This window comes from Copadichromis virginalis, linkage group LG18 (genome assembly GCF_057382275.1).
Source record: "Copadichromis virginalis isolate Kocher_CV1m ecotype Utaka linkage group LG18, C_Virginalis_male_GT1.1, whole genome shotgun sequence".
Lineage (NCBI taxonomy): Eukaryota > Metazoa > Chordata > Actinopteri > Cichliformes > Cichlidae > Copadichromis > Copadichromis virginalis.
The window spans coordinates 30,223,477-30,234,692 of NC_140635.1; positions in this window are offsets into that span (position 1 = coordinate 30,223,477).

Consider the following 11,216-nt stretch of genomic DNA (forward strand, 5'->3'; position numbering starts at 1 on the left):
AGACTAGGTGAGAACACAGAGGAATGCTGTTATTTAATGTGGGAAATCAAAATTTGGGTTAGCAAACCTGGGGAAAAGAAAACTGACTGCTTAAGTTGGAAAATTGAGAAGGAGTCTGGATATATGCAAATATAAAAAACATATACATCATATACAAAATCACACACACAAGCAGAACATGCATTAACCCTACTAACACAAACACAAGAGAGCTCATGAAGATTAGACAACATCTTCAGCATGTGAGTCTGTTTATCATCTTGTCCAAGTCACTTAGTGTGATGCAAAGACCAGTGGACTCATAGCACATTAGTTAAGAAATGATTAAATAATAGCAGAGAAATGTGTAGGAAAGGCACAAACACCCATGCAATGAAAATTATCTTGTTATCTTTCATCAGTGTTAAAATAGTGTCAATTTAGCAGACACTTGTTATTAAATACTGAATTTATCCAATGCAAAAAATTGACTCTCCAGGTTGCAGGACAACAGTTTAACTTTTGTGGGAAAAAAGATCCTGGTTTGACCAACCAGTGATCAGACAATAAATTTAGTTGTTAAAATGGTAAATTGGGAGAAGCTTCCTGCTTGATTGAGGCAGCACAAGTAATTTACTGTATGAGGGAAATTGTCTTTTGTGATACTATTTTGAACATGCATTTCTGTCGTCCTGTCAACTTAGTGGGTTAATAGCTGATATGCAAATTAGTTGATCGGTTTTAGATTAATGAAAGGTGACTGAATTCTAGCACGAGTGAATGAGATGTGTTGGAGTTTGTTGTGTGTTGAGTGGAGACTCTAAAACACTGAGTTTCCTGTTTTGACGTGTGAGTGAATCCTGTATTTAGATACACAACTCTGAATACGTCAGAACAAACTTCTTTTGTGAAGTGCATGACAGCATGTCACATGTTTTATGATGAAGGGAAAAAAGGAAAACTGAATAAAATAGATCTGTGGCCTAAATGAGTGAAGAGCACAGACCTGGTGATTAAACTCATAAGTTAAAGAAGACATTAGGCTTATGTTGTGAGTGGTGCAGCTGATGGTTGGTTTGGAGTGAATCTAGCTGATGATTCTTCTCCTGTTGTGAAGTTGATGAGGAGTTTGTGTCATGACTTAGCAAGGCCTTTTTATTTTGATACTTTCACAGTGCACTGAAAGTTTGGTTTGATAATCTCTGTTATTTTTCATTTTTATTTTTTGAACAGGCACTGATTTTGTTTGTCTATTTCTTTTCTTTAAGCAGATCTGCACGTCGGGAATTAAAAGTGCTATACGACCTGTTGAGAAAGCTGTTACAAGTGAGTTTTCTCCACGTTGAAATGGGCTCAGGAGAAAGCTACTTATTGGGACAATATTAAATGAGAGTCCCTGTCCTAAAAAGGATTCAGCGATGTAATCCTATCTAAACTTCTTTTTCTTTTTGAAATGACGTCATTTTGCTGAGAGTGGAAACTAAATGCAACGATAGGTTCCACTATCAGCAAAGAAAGAAAGAATGAATGAATGAATGAATGGAAATAGAATAAAAACAAACTGACTGACTGGTAAAAGCTGACAGGACTTGACCACGACTCAAGTTTAACCTCCACCTAGACAGGACAAAAGGGTGGATGATTTTATGTGTTTTTGTTACAGGAGCAGAAAGATGACAGCAACATTCGAGGTTGCATGATGATTTAATCTTTTAAATGCCATTTTCTCTGTCTGTGAATTTACTATGTGTGTGTTATTCACTACCTTGTGTTGCTTACAGAGGTAATGGTGACAAAGTATGCAATACGCCTGCGCAAGCGCTAACATTTGCATTTTCTTTTCTACAGCATTGCAGTTTTTCATGTGTTTGATCATGTGATTTATAAGAGGATTAGTTAATGTTTTTTTTACTATAGGATTTCTGGGTTTATATGTGTATGACATTCTTTCTACAGCTAGGGATGGCTAACTTTATGGTGTTTTTATGGCACCTCTGGAATGTGGATGGCCGACGCCTGCCCACCAGGATAATCAATGTGTGTTGCTAATGTTTGTTTTTTGAGACTGCATGTACAAGATTCGGCAGAAGCGGACAAGTGACATGAGACAAACAAATAAGAGATGTGGTGTTATGGAATAGTTAATATGGGCTCATTTGCTGGCCACTCTTGAGCCCATAAATAATATATGAGTGGAGTGACTTTGCTTACGAGAAGTCACTGATTACATTACTGTTGACTGAGTACATGGGATGATCCATGTCTGAGGCAACTTATGGTAATAATTGTAGTTTACTGATTTGAGAAAACCTGCATATGACACTTGTCTTGCTAGTGTTGAATGCTTATTGTTCTTATGATACAATTGTTTACAGGTATGAAGTTTGATTTTACTTCCAGATTTTGCTTTCCAGGCCATGATGGTGTGTATGCAGGCTCCTGGGAGAGCCCGGTGTTAAGCATACTTAATATGCAAAACACACTAACATTTTTATTGCAGGATTGTAGGTCCAGGGTGGTGCTGCTCCAGGGGAGGAGATGCCCTGATGTTGCCTGGGATATGATCTAGCTAATCTTTTTCTTTAAGACAGGAATCCAGGTTTGGTGTGTTGGCGCATGGGTGTGTCCATGCGTCAAGAGGTGGGGTCCAAGGAGTAACATTAAGCAATGTTTACTATTATTGTTGCAGTGATTTGTGTGATTAGCCGTTTTATTTACAAATATTAAACCTATGCAAGTGGTGCACCCATGTTCAGATGAGGCTTTGATGGCCTATAAGTGAAGTTCACTGAACTAAAGAATGTGGTTTGATGATTGTTGACATGCTCTCCAAATAGTTTGTCTTCCTAGCAAGGAAATACAGGTGCAGCAGTAATCTCCTGAGAAATCTTCAGAGGCCCAGTGAGAAGCGCATAGCTGACAGGACCAGGCAGTGGTTGAGGTCAAAGGTCAAGCTGGTTGGGGCCCATCATGAGATCAGACCTTGGAGCCACAGCAAGGACCATTTTAACTGCCTGCAAAATAGCGAGAGACCCTCCTGGATTTATCAGAGCCACTGCAAGAGGTCGAGGGCCCAGGAAACCCCGGCACCCTCAAGACAGCACAATAGAGAAATCTCACACTTGGTTGTTTCAGTGGTGAGGGGGGAGTGCTGATTGAGCCCCCGTAGGGTAAGCTCGCACTTCAACCTCCAGCCTCTGATCAACTCTAGGGCAACCAAGTGCGAGGCGTGACGGACCTGTGTGCGACCAGGACCCTCTTGGTTACCTTGACTACGACGCTCATCCTTATAGGACCCCAGCTGGTGCCGGAAACAGCTGAACCAGGAGGAAGGCAGAGGAGATGGACACATGACAACTCTCACCTAAGAGAGACAGATCCAGCAGGCCCAAAATCAGGACTATGCATTACGAGAAGGAGTGCCTGAGAGGATCGTCCACAGGATGGGAGCTGAGGCCAGGAGAGAGACTTCAGGAGGATCAGAGATCATCTTCAGCACAGCAGACATCACACAGAGAGCTGTGCTACTGAGCTTCCAGGAGATCAAGAGGAGACTTCCCACAGCAAGATTTTAAATAAAATGAAACATTCAATATTGACGCTGAGAAAGACAATTAAGGTGTACGACGTGCTCTGCCTTAAATCTTCAGCAGCGTTGGGATATGAAAACTCGAGGGATGAGGGCTCCATCGACAGCGCAGAAGGAGTTCGAGGATGACATCATGATTCTGTGAAAAGCACAGGAACCAGAAGCTATGGTGGTGATGACAGCAATTTCCTATGAACATCATCTAATGCTGTGCCACTGTACTGTGCATACGATGACACTCTGAAGGCTGCTGGGATCATAACAGCAGTAAGATGACGGAACCCAGCACCCTTTCCACAGAGAGCTTTTCTGCAGAGCGTGGACAATTAAGGAGTCATAAATCCCCCTCACAAGACGAAGGTCTGAAGTCAGGTGATGGGGGCTGGTAAGAGGCCATAAAACTAGAGTGCTGAGAAGTCTGCAGCTTGGAAATAGCTGAGACCCATGTTGACGAACAACAAAACCAACTGGTATGTTTGAATGTCTATTCTACATACATTTGGACTCTGGTCCTATGGACAGTGATGGAAACAACTGGAAGAGACATTCATGACGCCCTGCAGAGCTTAAACCACTCTGCAGAGAGACATGTGATGTGCACACCCGGAGGAAGCACCACCAAGCTGAGATGTTTTTGAAAATGTTATCTTCTTATTTTCACTATTAAATTAACAATTTCTTTGTTTGCTCATAGGATGCAGTTTGCCATGAGATGAGATCAATGAGGAATGGGATAACTGCTAATACATTTGTTGAACTGTGTACCTTTTCAGTAATTTAGGGTGATTTGACGTATGCTGAGTATAAAAATGTTTGCATTGAAACTGTCAGACATGAGGTATTCATACCTGGGAACTTTTCAAGCATAAAGGTCAAAAAGGGGGGAAATGTTAGATTTGTATTGTTGATTGTCATTTATGCTTAGAAATATTTACTTATATATGCTTAGAGTTTTGTAATTAGTTGTAGATTGGTAGAGGTTTTGATCCTTGATAGTCTGCAAACTTTGTGTGTATTAGACAGCACTTTGGGAGCATGAGAGGTCATACCGTGTCTTATTGTTTTATGGTAGGATTAACGTAGTTGCGTCTGTTCTAGTCTAAGTGCTCTTTGTTTAGATGAACTGCAGGACTTCCTCACCGTGTTATCTAGGATGAACCATCTAGGGGGAGGGGGAGGCTACCCTCTTCCTGACCAAGGATGTTTGATCCTTTGATCAGCAGTCCACACACACACACACACACACACACACACACACACACACACACACACACACACACACACACACACACACACAAGGTACTCTTTGTGTATGTAGACGTTATATGTTAATGAACCTATGCATATTCATGTAACCTCAATAAAAGGACAGTGTATGGGAGGACGGACGAGAGCTACTGGGGTCAAGCGAAGGGACGGCGCTCTGTCCAGTCTCTCCCGTGCACGAGTACCATGAAGATGTTTGCCTACTTGCGTCTTGCTTGCAGTGTAATTATATTGTCTTAACGTTCCAGCGAATAGGTTCAAGCTACAAACCTAACAGTCCAGCTGTTTCGAACGACAAAACCCCACAAACAAACAAACAAACAAACAAACAAAAAAAGCTCAGGCAGAGTTTCGAGTACCCTGCTTATTTAAAAATAAAAAATATCCTGAAACAGGGGTGATATATTGTGTGCCAAACTACCAATCCTCTAACCTTTTGACGTTCCTCAGAAAAGCTGGGAAGTGAGCTGCATATAAATCTTCACCTTCATAAATCATTAATCCTGATTAAAGCCTAAAACACCCCTGAGAAAAATGGTGAGAAAAATCCACTCTCAGTGTATACGAGCTTGTTCCGAGACCTTTATTTCCACTTGAGTGAAGTAATTTAGAAGTAGACAGTTGGGTCTTTGGTGCGATGAGCTCTGTTTGAACTTTTTTGTAAGCGAATGGCAGATTTCTGAACTCGTGAAAAGATTTGTAGACTAAAGTGATTTAAAATTCTGAAGAATGCACACAGCATACTTGCAGAATGGCAGCTCTGTTACACTGTTAGCCATTCTCTCTCAGCTTGGCCTGCAGAAAAAATAAGGGTTGCCACGACTTTGAACTTGTAAAGTGTTGCATGTTTCAGAAACTAATTTTGTTAAATGGGCAAATGTGCTTCTATCATCTGTTCCACTGTGATGTACAAGGTTTCATTTTCATCAGCTTTTTTTTTCATAGCCAAAGATAAATAGCCTGTTTTAGCAGTAAAAGTGAAAAAACCACTGATTTTGTACATTTTAACATCTCCAGATGGCTCCCACAGCTGGCACTGCTATATGGATTTATTGTGTGTCATAGTTAGAGAAATCTACCGCCTGCAGATCTGAGGGGTGGAAAAAAAGGTTTGGTTCATTGTTTTCTATTATAAGTAAAACTCACACCTTACTGACCCCAGTAGGGACGTGGATATCCCCAAATATAGTGATAGCCATGATGGCGAGTATGTGCAAGCATTCCGTTTGTAACCTCCAGCTTTGTGGTGCACAGTGCTATTGTATCTGTAATGTTATTTCTTTTTGTTCCGGCTCATACAGGAATAGAGGACCGCAGGTTCATCTCTAATGGAGGATGAGGACCAAATTAGTGATGTGTCCAGCAGATTGCACCGAATACCATTTTCAAAAAAACATGTCACATTGGTATTATGGTGTAACCAGCGAGCCTGGCAAGGCTTCACTGAGCTTCTCTCTTAATAAAATGATCCAGTGCCATTCAGCTGACCTCAAAGATTTCTAATTCAAAAGCACCCCATCAACAAACCACACATATCTACAGGCTAGACATGAATATCCAGTTGAAGCATGCAGTGTATGTTGTTAATACTGATAATAAACTGCATATAGTGTGCTTGTAGAATAAAACTCAAAAATGATCACCAAAGTCTGCAGCTTTATCCCTCTGTTCTCTGTTTGTAGCACACTGATGCCATGATGTCTGCTTTGGATAACAGTGAAAATTCGTTTATTTTTTAGTTTCCTGTTTCATTTTGAACGTATTTCTTGGCGTGCATGTGATGTTCTGTGCCGTCTTTTGTATTGTCTTTGTCTACTCTGCTGCCTTTGAAGGTTTTGCATCTTCAGGGAATATTTCAGGGTTTTTTTTTTACTCTCAAACTACATAACATGAAAGTTTTTTCATCATCATTTTGATAGGTAAGTACAGCTCACATTCACCTATTGTTTTAATCATTACATTCATTTTAAGAGATTGCCTCTGCATCATCAATCAACAGGAATCATAACACAGCGTTTTTAAGAGCATTTTCCTAAAAGCATCTTTTCCAGGCATTTTAAGCGATCAGTATTTACCCATTTAAGACGACCAGAGTATTCAGAGTGGGGGCGAGGGTGTTTATGCACTAACCCACCTCTCAGATGAATCAGGTGCCCTTCATGTGTCACTTTGCTTTGGAGTAGTCCTGCCACCTAGTGGGCAAAAATCAGTGCATTTTAAAGACATGCACACTGTATTACAACGCCAGCAGACCATTCTTTTGTGACAAACTGTCCAGAGATATATTAGAGGCTGGACAGTCTAGACTACATGTTTAAGTAAAAAGGTAACTGAATCTCATTTGTTTTTATTGTTTGTTGTCTAATTTTTAAACCTTTAAACTCGAGTAATGACACAGAATGATCTTTTGCCACAACTTTATAATTGTAAGCATTTTACTTCACATCTGTTTGTTCGTTTGTTTGCTCTTTTCAATTACTATCTTTAAAGATATTATTTGTAAAGGCACTCGCTGACTTAACCGAATTACTCAAACAGCAGTACAACAACAGTATTCAGCCGGTTTCTGTGCAGAAAGGCTACAGATGGCTACAGAGTACAGAAATATCACTCAGCATATTTTTGTGATACTCGTACTTGAGTATTTCCATTATAAAGGCGCATTATTCATAAAACTCTCCATGCTGTAAATGACAACATTTGCAAGTGTAAGCTGCCTTTGTGACAGCTGCTGTCTAGATCAAAAGTCTCACTGTGTCAAGAGACCCACTGCAGCTGCTCTGTTTAGTGAAATAGAGTAAATAGCTTTCATTTGGCATTTATACACCAAATTGAGTTTTCATCTCTGTGCTACTTAATTTCCATGCTCAGAATTCATCTCCAGATCCGCAGAGAGTCAAACTGCATTAACAAGGCTTCATTCATAATTTAATGTTTAGCCTGATGTGATAAGAATAATGTTTGTTCCCACAATCGAGTCAAAATGAACTGGCTGCTTTTTCTTAAGATTATTTTCTGCTAACAGGACTCTTTTCTGGTCATGCTTTCCTCCCAAGCTGGGGGAGATTCCAGCCCCCTCCCCACCAGCCCCAGAGAGGGAACAGATGGGCGAAGAAAATTAATGACTGAGTGAGTAAGGATCTGCAGGTATGCTTGACTAAGCTGCTCACTAGTAACCAGATTCTTAAGAATACTGGTTTTCTTTATGACTTTGTCTTTGATTAGATTCATTTCATTCAATCTCAGAATTTTTACAATTTAATAACTTCAAAATCTTCTATTCATTTGAGGTTGAAATGTAGAGAGAATGATGTGCTCAGACTAATCATTTTAAATGTCTTTAGTATCAAATTTATTGGGTATGTCTTTGCCACATTAAAAAAAACAAGAATAATGTTGAATGTTTTAATTAGAAGTGGCTGTTCATTCATTTGTAATAATGAGGCTCATGCCAGTGGATATATGAGTATTCCTGGTCACTCACAGTGTCATTCACTGAAATATTTCATGCCTTATGCTATGCAGAGAATATTGATGATGGAACCAGCCAGCCTTTGCACTTCAGGTGTTAACAAATGTTATCCAAGAAAACAGAACTAACTAAATTTTTACTAATACTGCAAAAGTAGTAATCTCCCTTGTAAGGTAGAGGGCGATCATTAGAATGAGCAGCGAGTGCTGCGACGCCTCCTGCACACACAGCTATAGATTTAATGTGCAAACATTTGCCCACTCTTCCACTTCAGCTGTTTCAAAAGCATGCTGTTGAATCAAACAGACTGTGCTTGGGTTATGTAACCCTTAAGTTCTTAGCCTTAAACACGTGCATGCAGATCCTATGCTTTCGTCTCCCTGGCCATAAAGCTGATGCTTGAACACAGCCTGAATTGACTTTTTAAAACGATTACGGGCAGAGAGTACTTATTAACGTGTAACTTAAGTAGCTGAACCTGGATAAAGAGATGGTTGTCTTTTTATCCAGCCAGTTTGTGATGCTGGTGAAAATTGTATAAATTTGTAATCTGCCATTGTGATTCAATTACAGGATTTTTGTTTTTTGTAGTGGAACTTTACAATATCTTTGTTAATGTAATTTATGTTGATAAATATTTTTCTCTCGTGTCCACAAATGTTTTTAATGATGATCTTAATCCGCACATTTTCATATATCCTGCTTTAATAATAACAGAATTTTATATGACTCTATTAGACACCATAGATGGTGTCTAATTAGACACATTGATTTTTTGTATGATGTAACTGCTGATGTAACTAATGTCTAATAGGTTTCACAGTTGGCCGTATGACTATGTTATCATACTAATATATTTAAGGGTACCCAGTGTGCAGCCTGGTGATGCTGACTCTGGGTGGGAGTGTGGATGTACACAACAGATTTCCTGCCAATGTGGCCGTTAACTTTCAGAATATGTTGATCTCCAAAAAAGACAACAAACACAGATGGAGAGAAGCGAATCTCCATCTGTAAGATAAATCATAAAGAAAAACCTTATTTTTGTATGGGCTGTATTTAATCTCAGATGGCAAGCTGTTTATCTGGTTTAACACCTGAATTATCCAATCAATAATAACAACTTCTATAAAAACAAGACTTTAACGTGTGACCATCTGCTGGCTCCTGAATACGGCCAATCGATCCACGGGACGGTAAATCTGCAGTCACTTGTGGTGTGGAGGCCGTTTCAGTCTGGCTGCTGTTTGGTCAAGTGAAAAAGCCTGCACTCCTTCTGTCGCTGAACTCAGCTGATATAAAACGCAAGGACTAGAGATTTACTCAGCAGTATTATTGAACCTCTTTGAGAGGATGCGGCTAATGTTTGCCCAAAAATCAATAGATTTGTCATTAGGTGGCTTTTTTGTGACATAAAGACTGAAAGGGGGCCTTGAGGGTTTGTGCATCCCATGACACTTTTTCTAATTTCGCAGTACTGCAGAGGTTTTCTGTGCCCTGCCTGTTGAATGTGTCACTTTGAACAATATATGTTATTAGCCTGTATGAAGACGTGTTACCTTGTTTTTCTGGGAGAGAACTTAATCGATTCAGTATTTCTTAACAAGAAAACCTTCATGAAAATACATTTGGACAATCATCAGCTCTGAAGGTGACCTATCATGTTCTCAGTGTATATCCATATACACGTGAAAGAAACGCTTTTAATCAGAGCACAGCATTAATCTGTTAAACTTGTGGGGCATTGAACTGGTCAGTTAAGTATCAGAGGGGGTTGTTTCAGTTTCAGCTGCTTTGGCGTTAATGGATTAACAACAGGTGCACCAGAGGGGCTGTTTTTCACTAGTTTTGCTTTTGGCTAGGGTCAGGGTGACCCCTGGTAGCATGAGGGGATACCTGAGCCCTACAGAGGTTGCACATGTAGTCCAACTCTTCCACGACGGCACATCAATACATTCCATCGCCAGAAGTTTTGCTGTGTCTCCTCCATCTCAATGGCATGGAAGAGATTTTAGAAGACAGGTAGTTACTCTAGGAGAACTTATCAGAACTGTAGAAGATCCTTAACCCATTAGCAGGACTGGTATCTGCTCCTTTGTGCAAGGAGGAACAGGATGAGCACTCCCAGTGCTACAAAATAACCTCCAGCAGGACACTAGTGTGAATGTCTCTGATCAAACAATCAGAAACAGACTTCATGACGGTGGCCCAAGGGCCCGACCTCCTCTAGTGGGCCCTGTGCTCACTCCTTAGCACTGTGGAGCCTGATTGGCATTTGCCATAGAATGCCAGAATTGTCAGGTCCACCACTGGTGCCCTGTGCTTTTCACAGATGTAAGCAGGTTCAGCCTGAGCACATGTGACAGACATGAAAGCGCCTGGAGAAGCCGTAGATAATATTATGCTGCCTGTAACATTGTTCAGCATGACTGGTTTGGTGGTGGGTCAGATATACCTCTACAGGCTAGGCAATGGCACCATTCCCACTATTAAGTATCGGGTTGAAACCCACTTTCAGATCCTACACTGGTGCAGTGGGTCCTGGTTACTGGCAATGCCCGGCCTTTGAGACAGGAACATGCAGGGAATTCCTGGAGGATGAAGGAAATGATACCAATGACTGGCCCCAAAGTTCATCTGACCTAAATCCAATAGAACACTTCTGGGACAATATGTTTTGTTCCATTCGACAACACCAGGTTTCATTTCAGACTTTCCAGGAGCTCAGTGATGCGCTGGTCCAGATCTAGGAGGAGCTCCCCTAGGAGACCATCTGTGGTCTCATTAGGAGCATGCCTGATGTATGTCAGGCATACAAGCAGATTACCATTTGGAGTTGCTCCAAGGAAATTTTGGAATAGTTTACTAGCCTGCTGCATCATCTTTTTCACTTTCATTTTCACTGTCTTT